The sequence below is a fragment of the Pan paniscus genome, chromosome 14, assembly GCF_029289425.2.
Source record: "Pan paniscus chromosome 14, NHGRI_mPanPan1-v2.0_pri, whole genome shotgun sequence".
Classification (NCBI taxonomy): domain Eukaryota; kingdom Metazoa; phylum Chordata; class Mammalia; order Primates; family Hominidae; genus Pan; species Pan paniscus.
In genome coordinates this window covers 41,927,292-41,942,007 of record NC_073263.2, presented here as the reverse complement: position 1 = coordinate 41,942,007, position 14,716 = coordinate 41,927,292, and the positions used below count along the sequence as shown (strand labels likewise).

Sequence of the window (14,716 nt, the reverse complement as noted above, 5' to 3'; positions counted from 1 at the left end):
AGTTTCCTTTTTCATTGTGTCTTTGCCAGGTTTCGCTATCAGGGTGATGCTGGCTTTATTGAATGAGTTAGGGAAAAGTCCATCCTTCTCGATTGTTTGGAACGTTTCAGTAGAATTGGTACCAGCTCTTCTTTATACATCTTGTGGAATTTGACTGTGAATCCATCTGTTCCAGGGGTTTTTTGGTTGGTAAGATTTTTTTACTGATTAATTTCAGAACTCAACATTGGTGTGTTCAGCGTTTCAGTTTCTTCCTGATTCAATATTGGGAGGTTATATGTTTCCAGGAACTTATCTATTTCCTCTAGATTTTCTAGTTTTTGTGCATGGAGGTACTCATAATAGTCACTGTGGATCATTTGTATTTCTGTGTGATTGGTTGCGATGTCACCTTTCTTGTTTGTGCTTATTTGGATTGTCTCTCTTTGTTAATCTATCTAGTGGTCTATCAATTTTGTTTATCCTTTTAAAATCTAACTTTTGTTTTCATTGACTCTTTATATGGATTTTTGGGTCTCGGTTTCATTCTGTTCTGCTCTGATTTTTGTTACTTCTTTTCTTCTACTAGCTTTGGAGTTGGCTTGCTCTTGTTTCCCTAGTTCCTCTAGGTGTGATGTTAGATTATTGCTTTGAGATCTTTCTAACTTTTTAAGGTAAGCACTTATCACTGTAAACCTTCCTCTTAACACTGCTTTTGCTGCATCCCAGAGGTTTTGGTATGTTGTGTCACTGTTTTTGTTTATTTGAAATAATTTTTTGATTTCTGCCCTAATTTTCTTGTTTATTCAAAAGTCATTCAGGAGCAGGTTGTTTAATTTCCATGTAATTGTGTGATTTTGAAAGATCTGGATATATTTCTATTTTTATTCCACTGTGGTCCAAGGGTGTGCTTGGTATAATTTAGATTTTTTAAAAAATTATTCAGACATTTTTATAGTCAATCTTGGAGCACGTTCCATGTGCAGATGAGAAGAATTTATATTCTGTGGTTGATGGGTGGAGAATTCTGTAGATGTCTATTATGTCCAGTTGGTCACATGTCAAGTTTAAGTCCCAAATTTCTTTGTTACTTTTATGCCTGAATGATCTGTCTAATGCTGTCAGTGGGGTGTTGCAGCCCCTGAATATTATTGTGTGGCTGTTCAAGCCTTTTTGTGGGTCAGAAGTATTTGTTTTTGGAAACTGTGTGCTTTAATATTGGATGCATATATATTTAGGATAGTTAAGTCTTCTTGTTGAATTGAACTCTTTATCATTATGTAATGCTGTTCTCTATTCTTTTTTACTATTACTGGTTTAAAGTCTATTTTATCTTTATCTCTTTTTGTTTTCTGTCTGCATGATAGATCTTTCCTCAGTCCTTATTGCTGAGCCTATGGGTGTAGTTGCATGTGAGGTGGGTCTCTTGAAAACAGCAGAAAGATAGTTCTTGTTTTTCTTATCCAACTTGCCACTCTGTTCCTTTTAAGTGGGGTGTTTAGACCATTTACATTCAAGGTTCATATTGATATATGAGATATTGAACCTATCATGAAGTTGTTAGCTGGTTGGTTTTGTAGTTTCTACTATGTGGTTATTTTATAGGGTCCGTGGGCTATGTACTCAGGTGTGTTTTGTAGAAGCAAGTGTATAGTCCATTCTCACACTGCTATAAAGATACTACCCAAGACTGGGTAATTTATATAGAAAAGAGGTTTAATTGACTCACAGTTCTGTATGGCTGGGGTGGCCTCAGGAAACTTACAATCATGACAGAAGGGGAAGATGCACATCTTATATGGCAGCAGGAGAGAGAGAGGGGTGAGTGAAGGGGGAAGAGCCCCCTGTAAAACCATCAGATCTTGTGAGAACTCACTCACTATCATGAGAACAGCATGAAGGAAACCACCCCCATTATTCAATCACCTCCAATTAGGTCTCTCCCTTGACATGTGAGGATTACAATTCAAGATGAGATTTGGGTGGGTACACAAAGCTAACCATATCATTTCACCTCTGGCCCCTCTCAAATCTCATGTCCTCACATTTCAAAACCAATCATGCCTTCCCAGCAGTCCCCAAAGTCTTAATGCATTCCAACATTAATTCAAAAGTCCAAGTCCAAAGTCTCATCTGAAACAAGGAAGTTCCTTCTGCATATGTTTAACCAAACCTGCATCCCAGAAATGAAGCCTACTTGAACATGGTGAATTTATTTTTTAACGTGCTGCTGGATTCAGTTTGCTAATATTTTGTTGAGAATTTTTGTGTCTGTGTTCATGAGGGATATTGGCCTGTAGTTTCCTTTTGTCATTGTGTCTTTGCCAGGTTTTGGTATCAGGGTGATGCTGGCTTTATTGAATGAGTTAAGGAGAAGCCCCTCCTTCTCAATTTTTTGGAAAGTTTTGGTAGAATTCATACCAGCTCTTCTTCATGCATCTTGTGGAATTTGACTGTGAAGCAATCTGTTCCAAAGGATGGATAAAGGAAGCCTGTAAAATCCCAAGCAAGTTAGTTCCTTTATTATACAATGGGGGTACGGGCATTGGATAAATGCTCCCATTCCAAATGGGAGAAATTGACCAAAACAAAGGGGCTACAGGCCCCATGCAAGTCTGAAATCAAACAGGGAAGTCATTAAATCTTAAAGCTCCAAAATTATCTCCTTTAACTCCATATCTCACGTCTGGATCATGCTGATGCAAGAGGTGGGCTCCCATGGTCTTGGGAAGCTCTGCCCCTGTAGCTTTGTAGGATACAGCCCCCCATCCCAGCCACTTTCATGGCTGGCATGGAGCGTCTGCAGCTTTTCCAGGCATGTAATGCAAGCTGTCAGTGGATCTACCATTCTGCGATCTGGAGGATGGTGGCCCTCTTCTCACAGCTCCACTAGATAGTGCTCCACCCAGTGGGGACTCAAAAGCAAGTTAGTCCTCAAAAGCAAGTTAATGTGGGGGCTTCAACCCCAAATTTCCCTTCCACACTGCAGTAGCAGAAGTTCTCCATTAGGGCTCCACCCCTGCAGCACTCCTTTGCCTGGACATCCAGGCACTTCCATACATCCTCTGAAATCTAGGCAGAGTTTCCCAAACCTTAATTCTTGTCTTTCTGTGCACCCACAGGACCAACACCACATGGAAGCTGCCAAGGCTTGGGGCTTGCACCTTCTGAAGCAATGGCCTGAGTTGTACCTTGGACCCTTTTAGCCATGCCTGGGTGGCTGGCACCAAGCTCCAAGGCTGCACACAGCAGAAGGGCCCTGGACCCAGCCTATGAAACCATTTTTTCTCCTAGGCCTCTAGGCCTGTGATGGGAGGGGCCGCCATGAAGGTCTCTGACATGCCCTGGAGACATTTTCGCATTGTCTTGGTGATTAACGTTTGGCTCCTCATTACTTATGCAAATTTCTGCAGCTGGCTTGAATTTTCCCCAGAAAATGGGTTTTTTCTTTTCTATTACATCATCAGGCTGAAAATTTTTCAAACTTTCATGCTCTGCTTCTCTTTTAAACATAAGTTCCAATTTCAAACCATCTCTTGGTGAATGCATAAAACTGAATGATTTCAGAATAATCCAGGTCACATCTTGAATGCTTTGCTGCTTAGAAATTTCTTCCACCAGATACCGTAAATCATCTCTCTCAAGTTCAAAGTTCCGCAGATCTCTAGGGCAGGGGCAAAATGTCACCAGTCTCTTTGCTAAAGCATAGCAAGAATGACCTTTGCTCCAGTTCCCAAGAAGTTTCTGATCTCCATCTGAGACCACTTCAGCCTGAACATCATTGTCCACATCATTATCAGCATTTTAGCCAAAACCATTCAGCAAGTCTCTAGGAAGTTCCAAACTTTCCCACATCTTCTTGTCTTCTTCTGAGCCCTCCAAACTGTTCCAAACTCTGCCCATTTCTCAGTTTCAAAGTCACATCCACATTTTCAGGTATCTTTATACCAGTAACCTACTCTACCAGTAGCAATTAACTATACTAGTCCATTCTCACACTTCTATAAAGATACTACCCAAGACTTAGTAATTTATAAAGAAAAGAGGTTTAATTGACTCACAGTTCCACATGGCTGGGGAGACCTCAGGAAATTTACAATAATGCTAGAAGGGGAAGAGGCACATCTTACATGGCAGCAGACGAGAGAGGGGGGAGTGAAGAGGGAAGAGCTTCTTATAAAACCATCAGATCTTGTGAGAACTTGCTCACTATCACAGAAACAGCTTGGGAGAAATAACCCTTATGATCACGTCCCACCAGGTCTCTCCCTTGATATGTGGGGATTACAATTCAAGATGAGATTTGGGTGGGGACACAAAGCCAAACCATATCAGCAGGTATCATTCTTTCATTTCTATGTTTAGAACTCTCTTAAGGGTCTCTTGTGATCAATTAGTTGTAAACACCAGTGTACTCAGACCAGCCATTAAGGATCTCTTATAAGCCTGGTCTAGGGGTAACAAATTCCCTTAGTGCTTGCTCGTCTGCAAAATATTTTATTTCCCCTTTGTTTATGAAGCTTAGTTTGGCAGGGTATGAAAATTCTGGATGGAATTTCTTTCCATAAAGAATGTTTAAAGTAAGTTTTCAATCTCTCCTGGCTTGTAAGGTTTCTGCAGAGAAGACTACTGTTAGACTGATGGGGTTCCCTTTGTATGAGATCTGACCTTTTTCTGCAGCTGCTTTTACTATTTTTTCTTTATTGGACATTCTGGTGACCATATGCCTTGGTGATACTCATTTTGTATAATATCTCACAGGTGTTCTCTGGATTTTTCATATTTGGATGTTTACCTTTCTATCGAGATTAAGAAAATTTTATTGAATTATTCCCTCAAATATGTTTTCCAGGTTGTTTACTTTTTCTCCTTCTCTCTTGGCAATATCAATAATAATTCATAGATTTGGTTGCTTTACATAATCCCATATTTCTTGAAGACTTTGTCCATTTCCTTAAATTCTTTTTCCTTTATTTTTGTCCAACTGGATTAATTCAAAAGACCAGTCTTTAAGCTCAACATCAGAGTTTAAATACAAAAGGAGCTCTTTCTGCATAGCTTGCTGTTCCTCAAACCCTGTTTCTTAAAGCTTAAAAAAAACTCTGTATTTCCATTTCTTATTTGCTATCAACCTATCCTCAGACATCCTGACTTTCCACCCACTTCTATGTGTGACATTGGAGTTACATCATTATCTTTGTTTTCTGAGTCCCCACATGTGAACTCCAGTCTCTGTGAGTTATTAGTTCTGTGAGTACTTGACCTGATCTAGCTATATTTGGTATTTCTGTCATGCTCTTTATTCTTTCTGTGACCCATTTCACAGAAACATCCACCAAAGCTAGGCACTCTCCAATTTGCATTTGATAAGACATGACAGAGCCACATCAGAACCTATCATCATAATCTGCTACTGCCTTAGGATTAGTGAGCAGTGTCCATGTTACTGAACTCCACCATCCACAGAGTCCTTAGAGGCCTCCAGAGAGAGGTTCTCTGGGTCTTCTCAATCTCTGCTCCTTCTTACAGAGGAGCTCCCAAGGCAAATTGTGGAAGTAGATCAAGTCCACCCTGGGCCCATTTAGGAAACTCCTGTCTGCTTAAGCCTATTACTGCTTCTCTAGACAGCTCCAGATTTTATAGTTCTTCTTTCTTAAAATTCACCATTCCCATATTCTAGTCCTGCATGGTCTTTACTGGACTAACCCATGCTGATGTGTGAATGACAGGGTATATGTTATCCTACTCAGGTAAGACAACTGCACTTTAACAAAAACTTTCTGGATATAGTGTTGTAACCCAAAGGAAATCCTTTAAAAAGCTCTATTCCAACTCTAAGAAGTCTGCTAGAGGATAGGCATTTGTGGCAAATAAAGCTTGCAGTGCTTCTGAAATTATAGGATGTAACCAGCTCTTTATTCCACCTCAACATAATGCCAGTCCTCATGGCATGTGAATCCTTGTAAGAAGCGTCCCCAGATGCAAAGTAGTGGGAAATGGAGAAGTGTTAATCTTATGCACATTAGCTTGAAGGGGTAGACAATCATTAAGTATCCAATTTATTCTGCTGCTTCTTCCTGGGAGGGAAGAAAAGGAATTAACATTTATTGAAACTCAACTGTGGGCAGTTATTATGCTGGAAACTTGATATTCGCCATCTCATTAGTTCTAAGAATAGCTATCATTTGTTAAGTGCTTGCTTTGTGCCATATTCTAGACTAAGAGCTTTAAATATATTACTTATTTGAATCCTACTGACAATCCTATAAAATAAGTATTATTATCTTTCATTTTACTAGGCAGAAACAAGGCTAGAGAAGTTAACTTGCCTAGTACTATGCAACTAATCAATGGCAGAGTAAGAGTCAGACTTTGATCTAACTTCAAAACCTGTGTCCTTAACACAGTCCTCTAAGACAGCTACAATAATCCCATTCTTCAGATGAGGAAACTGAGACTCAAAAAAGTTAAGTAATTTGCTCTTTGTCACAGAGCCAATTGGTGATGAACTCAGTTTCCTCAAATTCAGGTCTACCTTAGTATAAAGCCCTTATGTTCCTACTTGTTGACCCTTGGCAGGAGTTGAAGAGATGCCCTCCTCTCAAAGACCTTTATTTCAGCAGATGGGTCATTCCAGGATAAATAATGTGGGTGAATATCAGAAAATATGTACAAAATGCACAAGGACCACTCCTCAAGATAAAAGTTGACCTAATGTCTGGGGTTTAATCTTCGTCAATAATACTATGCTGACCTTCAAATGTCTTTCTCTAAATTTCACCATCACCACACTTCAGTGTATGATGAGGAGGGGCTTGGTTATTGAGAGAAGGATCCAGTCTTATTTGCTATATATACATAATTGCTTATATTGCTTATTCCGGTGAAATAATGAATACTAGGAGTGCAGAGTGTGGAAAATAGGGTACAGCCAATGTTGAAATGAAGTTCAAAGCAATGACTAAAGGTGTTAACATAAAATTATTCTGGAAGAAGAGATTTGTTGGGGTGGAAGGGATGTGGACAATTGTGAAAAGAACGATGCCTGAGAGGGGGTGGTGGCAAAGACAGACAGAAACAGATCAGAGAAATAAACAGGCTTCAAGTATTCTGTGTCAGGGAAAAAAACCAACAAGGCCTTTACATCTTTCCCCAGAGCTGTCCTTGGGTAATTTCTAGCTCATGAATTCTCCCTGAAGGCTGCCAGGTGGACTTGGCCTGCACTTCTTTGAGGCTGATTTTGTGACTTCACTTCCCAGTTATAACCTGTGCTGGGAGCACATAGGATCTGGCAGACCCACTGTGAATTCAAGGCAGACATTCATGTAGATGACTGCATAAGGTGAAGTGTGTTGACTAGGGGAAAGAGCACTGATTTGGGAACTAGCAGACTAGGTTTTAATCTCATCTCTACCACTGAAAGTTTTCTAACTTCTCAGTGCCTCAGTTTCCCTAAGATTGGAGGAATAAGTGCAAATTATTGTAAGAAATGTCACATGAAACCATCTAGGACAATGCCTGGCACATGGCAGATGTTCTTTCACCTTGCATAGGTCTTTTTAATATAAGAAGGTATAAATCCTACCTACCTTGAACTTAAAACAAATTTTTCCCTTCCTCTCATAGGTTTTAGGTGAAAATTATAGTCCTCTTCGGAATCCATATCAAATTATTTTTAATATTTTTATGATACCAAATTTTAAACCTTTAATCATGGGCATGATTCTTTGGAAATATCTAAAAATCATTTAGCACCAAGCCTGGTGAATAAACTAGATAATATGCTTTTTTCATTAACAAGGAAAGAAGGGAGAGAAGAAAGGAGGAAGACAGAAAATTGCCCAAAGTACTGATTTTCTTGGGTGACTCAAACTGACAAAATGTTAGTCCAAAAAGAAGTTTCTAAAAATGGCAGCAATTTGGAATAAGAACCTACTTTGAAAGGAACAAGAAGATAACATTCATTTGGATATGAATGTCCTTTTGAACTTGACAAAAAAAAAGCATGCAGTCACACCTTGTAAGCCTCTGAAAAAAGGAAAGAGGGAAGGGATCAGATGATGCAAAATCTCTCAGTCATCCTCTCTCAGATTCTACTGGGTTGGCTATATCCTCCTTGTTGGCTGTGTGTATACAGTACCTCTATAAGGAAAAATAGACTGTAACATATTTACTCCTATTGTTTTCTCTGGTTTTACAAGCTTTCCTGGGAAATAGCACAGAAATACCAGTCTGAAAATTGAAGTTAAAGGAAGCAGATTCTAACACTGATTGTATATGTGATGTTGGGTGTTACTTGTCCTCTCTGAACCCCAGTTTCCTCCTCTGTTCCTCTGTAAAAGGGCAGGATTCATTTTAGGTCTGATTGGATTAATACAGTATTTTGCTCTTGCCTCACTCCGTTCTTCTCAGGGAAGCAACATGATTCTCACGTGTAGATGCGGAGGTGGATTTACCAGGAAGTCATAAAGCATGAGATTCAGGGCCACTCATCTGCACAAACTATTCCCTGGCCCTGGAGGTGATGATGTGTTCACAGGGTCATATATTTTTGTAAAATTTGCCAATGTAGGTACCTTGTGTGTTTTTTAAAATTATTTATTTCTTTCTCTTATTATTATTATTATTTTGAGACAGGATCTCTCTCTCTCACCCAGGCTGGAGTGTAGTGGCCTGATCACAGCTCACTGCAGCCTTTAACTCCTGGGCTCAAGCCATCCTTCTGTCTCAGCTTCCCAAGTAACTGGGACTACAGGTGTGCTCTACCATACCTGGTTAAATTTTTTTACTTTTTGTTTTTGTAGAAATAAGGTCTTTCTATGTTTCCTAGGCTGGTCTCAAACTCTTGGCCTCAAGGGATCCTCCCTCCTCGGCTTCCTAAAGTTCTGGGATTACAGGCATGAGCCACCATGCCCGGCCCGTATTCTTTTTCTTAAAGAGGGTTTCCAACATTGCTTAAGGCTCAAGCTCCACAAAACCTGGATCTGCCCATATATAGAAGACATGTTTCTTCCAAACCCACCATAAAATTTAGAATTCATGGAAAGTAGACAAAACCATCAAGTGATGAAATAAGAAAAGTCCAGAAGCTAGCTTTAAAAGCGAGCACTTTCAAGTTCCTCTACCTCTCATCTCCTCTTTGACTTATTCTGTCTTTTTGTTTTGTTTTAAGAACAAGAAGTGGAGACTTTAAATGGTAAAATGGCTGACCCAAATTCACAACCTAGATTGAAGTCATAAAATTTACTCCTGATAATAGTTCTCTGCTCCAGTACCAGGGGCAACAAAAACCCTGAAAGCATGTGGAGATCTACTTCACTAACTGCACAAATCACAAACTGCAGAGCAAAACCAGTGAAACCGGATATACAGCCAGTTGCCATTCCTTGAAGGCCAGTTGTCACATTCACCTCATGTTTTTCTACTTCATGTAAAATAGAGTATCCAAGAGCTGTTTTTCAGGCACAGTGGAGATTATTTCTACTCTCAATTACAGTGACTAAAATAGTAAGAAGTGCACTGGGAAGAGAGAATGGGCTGGCATTTATTTAATTAGTTTTCAAGACAGAGTCAGTCTTCACAAAAATGAATTGGGGGTGTGTGTGCTTAAGGTTCCTCCCATTTGCCGCATGCTCCCACGGCTTGCCTTCCTCACAGACATCTCTGGCTTGCCATCTTCACAGCCCCTGCCTCTGGCTTGCCTTTGGGGTATAATCAGTAATATGTGTTCTCCTGCTGCAGCCTCACAGGCCATCTTCAGGTTCTCGGAGCTTGAACCAAGTTCCCTGGACTGTCTGTGTACCCACACCTCACCAAGCTGCACGGAGTCTCAGCTCCTCTCCACATGGGGGTCATCAACCCTGGTGTATTCTATTCCCGCAGGGAAAACATAGTCACCACGAGATTACTAAACACAAATCTGACTTCAGCTGCAGGGAAGCCAGGAGAATTGTCCGTGGGGGGTAAACTACACACACACACACACACACACACACACACACATATTTATTCAAGTTGTTGGGAATGTGAGCTACGATGTGATGTTTCACAAGCCACTTATGCAACGGTCAGCCTACTTCCTGAAATTGATTCCACTGGTGGTGCCAGTAGGAGAAATATATCATGGAAATTTTTTAAACAAACAATAATTATGCATGTATTAAACTCTACATTCCTTTGTCCATGAAATTCTTTCCTTCCCTATCTTGTTCACTGCTGTGCTTCTAGTTCTTTGCTCTGCCTCTACCCATAACCAATATTGTCCTCTGGAGACATTAGTTGTCAAACTCTCTTAACATTCATTCATAAAAATGTTTATTGAGTGCCTACCTTTTGTCAACACTGTGTTTTGCTCTTGGGGAATGAAAATTAAGAAGAAATGGCTCCTGCCCTTATGGACTATACAGTCCAGTGGGAACGATGAAGAAGTAACAGAAGCCACAGTGCACTGCAGTTAAGTATTGAGATCAGGTTTACTCATAGGATGTCTATATCTAAATCTATTCAAATGCTTTCAGGGGATGCCTGCAAGATATGTTCAGTGGAGTCTCACACACAATCCCTAGATGTGACCAAAGAAGCTCTGCAGTGATCCAAATATTTCATTTGGAGAGAACGTTCTACTGTTTTCAACACATAAAATGAATATCTAGTGCTTTGGTTTTCTATTGCTGCCACAAAAATTACCACAAACCTGGCAGCTTAAAACAACACTCATTTATTATTTCACAGTTTTATAGGTCAGATGTCCAGCAGACTAGGCTGGGATTCTGCTTAGGATCTCACAAGTCCAAACTCAGGGTGTCAAGGCTCTCCATGGGAAGTTCTAAGGGAGAATCCACTCTCTGGTCCATTCATGTTGTCGACAGAATTCATTTCCTTCTCATGGTTCCCATGTTTCCCCTCTGTCTTGAAGCCAGCAACGGTGGATTTAGCACTTGTCATACTTCACAGCCCTCTGACTTCCCCTGTACCTTCCTCTTATGATTTCAAGGGCTCATATGATTACAGCTGGCCCACCTGGGTAATCCAGGATAATTGCCCTACTTTAAAGCTTTTTAGGAATAATTCATGGATACATAATATCTCACAAATCTATTTCTCTTCCTTAGGAAACATTTCATTTCCCCCATATTTTGTCTGTAGAATTTTTGTCCCAATCCTAAGTAGGAAGTTGGCAGTTAACCCTAACACAATGAAAAAACAAAATTCTGTGGAAGTTCAGTTGTGAGAAAGAAATCCGTGAGAGAGATTAACAAGTTCTAAATTCTACACCTCATACCTGTTAGAATGTCTGTTATTTAAAAAGAAAGAAAAAAGAATAATAAGTGTTGGTAAGGATGTGGAGGATCTGGAACCAGTGTTGGTAGGACTGTAAAATGGTGCAATTGCTATGGAAAATAGTGTGGTAATTCCTCAAAAATTAAAAATAGAACTACTATATGATCCAGCAATCCCATTTCTGGGTATATATCCAAAAGCATTGAAAGCCGGGTCTCGATATGTTCATAGCAGCATTATTCCCACAATAGCCAAAAGGTAGAAGAAACCCAAGTGTTCATCAAAGGATGAATGGATAAACAAAATGTTCTATATACATACAGTGGAATATTACTCAGCCTTAAAAAGGGAGGAAATCCTGTCACATGTTACAACATGGATGAACCTTGAAGACACGCTAAATGAAATCATCTAGTCACAAAAAAACAAATACTGTATGATTCCACTCATATGAGGTACCTAGAGTAGTCAAATTCATAGAAACAGAAAGTAGAATGGTGGTTACCAAGGGGCTGAGGAGAAGAGGAAAACTGGAGTTGTTATTTAAACTCCTGCAAGACGAAAAAGTTCTGGAGATCTGTTTCACAACAGTGTGAATATACTTAACACTACTGAACTGTATGCTATAAATGGCTAAGTGGTAAATTTTAAATAAGTATTAATATCATATTTTTTTAAAGCAGAACATACCAACACCAAGAGTGAACCCTAATTTAAACTATGGACTTTGGGTGATAATGATTTCTCAGTTTGGGTTAATTGGTTGTAACAAATGCACCATTCTGGTACAGGATGTTGCTAGTTTGGGAGGCTATGCTTGTGTAGGGGCAGAAGGTATGAGAATTCTCTATACTTTCTGATCAATTTTGCTGTGAACCTAAAACTTCTCTAAAGAATAAATCTAGTTTAAAAATAGTTCTGAGTTTTAGACTATGCAAACATTGTAAATATCCAAAAATACCTTCAGAAATACTTGCTTATGCCATGGGTGAGGACGTCAGTGGATGGCCTCAAAGACAACATCGGTGTGTTGTAACACAAGCCATAACCTATGGTCAATTCTTGTTCCTTTGGGAGTCACTCCTTTGGAAGAAGCAGAACTCCTTCTTTCTTCATCTCCAACATAAGGGAACACATTAAGTGACCACTAAGGCCAATTTGACCAGTACATAACTTTATGAGACTATGATTGTAGGTTCCATACATAATTTTCGTTGAGTGAAAGGTTGTAAAATAGATGACTTAACTTAGGATTTATGTTTGTGATTCATGATTATGTAATACTTCCCAGATTCCCCATTTAGAGATGTAACAACAATGACTGTGTCCATGAATTCACACCTAACTATAATTTGAATTTTCATATGCAGGACCTAAAAGCAATTAAGCTGTCCTTCCTTAAAAAAATATACAGCCACAAAACAAAGCTCAACAAATTTTAAAAGACCAATATTATAGAAACTATCTTTTTCTAAAAGTGGTAAAAATAAACTAGAAATCAATAGCAGAAGGAAAACTGGAAATACACAAATAAGTGGAAATTTAAAAACACCACCTTAAACAACCAATAGGTCAAAGATGAAGTCATAAGAGAAATTAGAAAATATCTTGAGACAAATAAAAATAAAGCTTACGAGATGTAGGAAAAGCAGTGCTAAGAGGAGAGTTTATAGCTATAAACATACAATTAAAAGAAGAAGAAAGATCTCGAATTAAAAACCTAACTTTACACCTCAAGGAACCCGAAAAAGAAAAACAAACTAAACCTAATGCTAGCAGAAGGGAGAAAATAAAGATTAGAGCAGAGACAAATGAAATAGAAAATAGGAAAATAATAGAAAACTACATAAAACTAAGAGTTAGTTCTTTGAAAATATCAAAAATTGACAGTCCCTTCAACAAATGGTATTGGGAAGACTAGATATCCTTATGCAAAAGAATGAAATTGAACACTTATCTTACACCATGTTCAAAAAGTAACTTGGGCTAATGACCCAAAGGTAAGAACCCAAACTTACAAAACTGTTACAAGAAAAAGGGGGAAAGCTTTATGATATTGAATCTGGCAATGATTTCTTAGAAATGACACGAAATAGGCAACAGATGCAAAATTGGTAAATGAGACTATTTCAAACTCAAAAACTTTTGTTCATCAATAGACACAAACAGCAGAGTGAAAAGACAACCTATGGAATGGGAAAAATATTTACAAATTATATATCTGATAAGGGGTTGGTGTCCAAAATATATAAAGAACTCCTAGGACTTAACAACAAAAAATCAAATAACTTGATTTTTAAATGGGCACAGGACTTGAATAGACATTTCTGCAAAGAAGATGTACAAGTGGCCAAGAGACATATGAAAAGATGTTCAACATCACTAATCATTAAAGAAATGCACTTCAAAACCACAATGAGATATCACCTCACACCTATTAGGATGGCTACTATCAACAACTCAGAAAATAACAAGTGCTGACAAAAATGTAAAAAAAAGTTGCAACTCTTGCATACTGTTGGTAGAATTGCAAATGGTGCAGCTGCTATGGAAAACAATATGGCAATTACTCCAAAAATTAAGAATAGAACTATTATATAATCCAGTAAGCCCACTTCTGGGTATGCATCCTAAATAATGGAAAGGAGGGTCTCAAAGAGATATTTGCACACCCATGTTTATAGCAGCATTATCCACAGTAGTTAAGAGGTGGAAGCAACCCAAGTGTCCATGGACAGATGAATGGATTAACAAAATGTGTATATCCACATAACGATATATTATTCAGCCTTAAAAAGGAAGGAAACCCTGTCACATGCTACAACATGGATGACTCTTGAGAATGTTATGCTAAGTGAAATAAGTCAGTTACAAAATGACAAATACTGTGTGATTCTACTTACATTAGATATCTAAAGTAGTCAAATTCATAGCTATAAAACGTAGAATGAAAGTTACTAGGGAATGGGGATAGGAGACAAATGAGAATTGTTTTTCAATGGGTATGGTTTTAGTTCTGCAAGAAGAAAAAATCCTGGAGATCTGATTCACAACAATGTGAATATACTTAACACTACTGAACTGTACACTTAACACTAGAAAGTTATGACATGTGCTTTTTTCCACAATAAAAAAGTACTTACAGTTCATATTTTTCACTCCAACTGGATACAGCCACATGGTTTTCATCTCTATCTCCAAATATATAGATATTTATTATGATTTGGTAGGTGAGACCTGTAAAAGAGGTGACAGAGTTAACGCTACACTTAGGAATGGCCTCAAGAGCAGTACAGCACCGTGGGCAACAGAGAGTACCAGATCACAACTCAAACTCATTGTCTCCAGCCCCACCAAGTCATGGCAGGGGCCACCAAGCTAGTTCATTCTATCAATGGGCAAATCTCCTACTTCATTATGTCAGGGTTGGATTCTGTTTCTGTCTTCATGGGACTCA

General features: G+C 38.8%; 1 long non-coding RNA gene across 1 annotated transcript in view; it reads right to left on the bottom strand.

The window, feature by feature from the left end:
• Window positions 1-14,498, bottom strand: part of LOC130540762 (uncharacterized) — a 50,922-nt gene extending 36,424 nt beyond the window's left edge. Inside the window, exons 1-2 of the long non-coding RNA XR_008954754.2 lie at window positions 14,403-14,498; window positions 12,221-12,375 (exon numbers count right to left, since the gene is read on the bottom strand). This is a non-coding gene — a long non-coding RNA (uncharacterized LOC130540762). The remainder of the gene's footprint in view (window positions 1-12,220; window positions 12,376-14,402) is intronic.
• Between the last annotated feature and the right edge of the window lie 218 nt (window positions 14,499-14,716).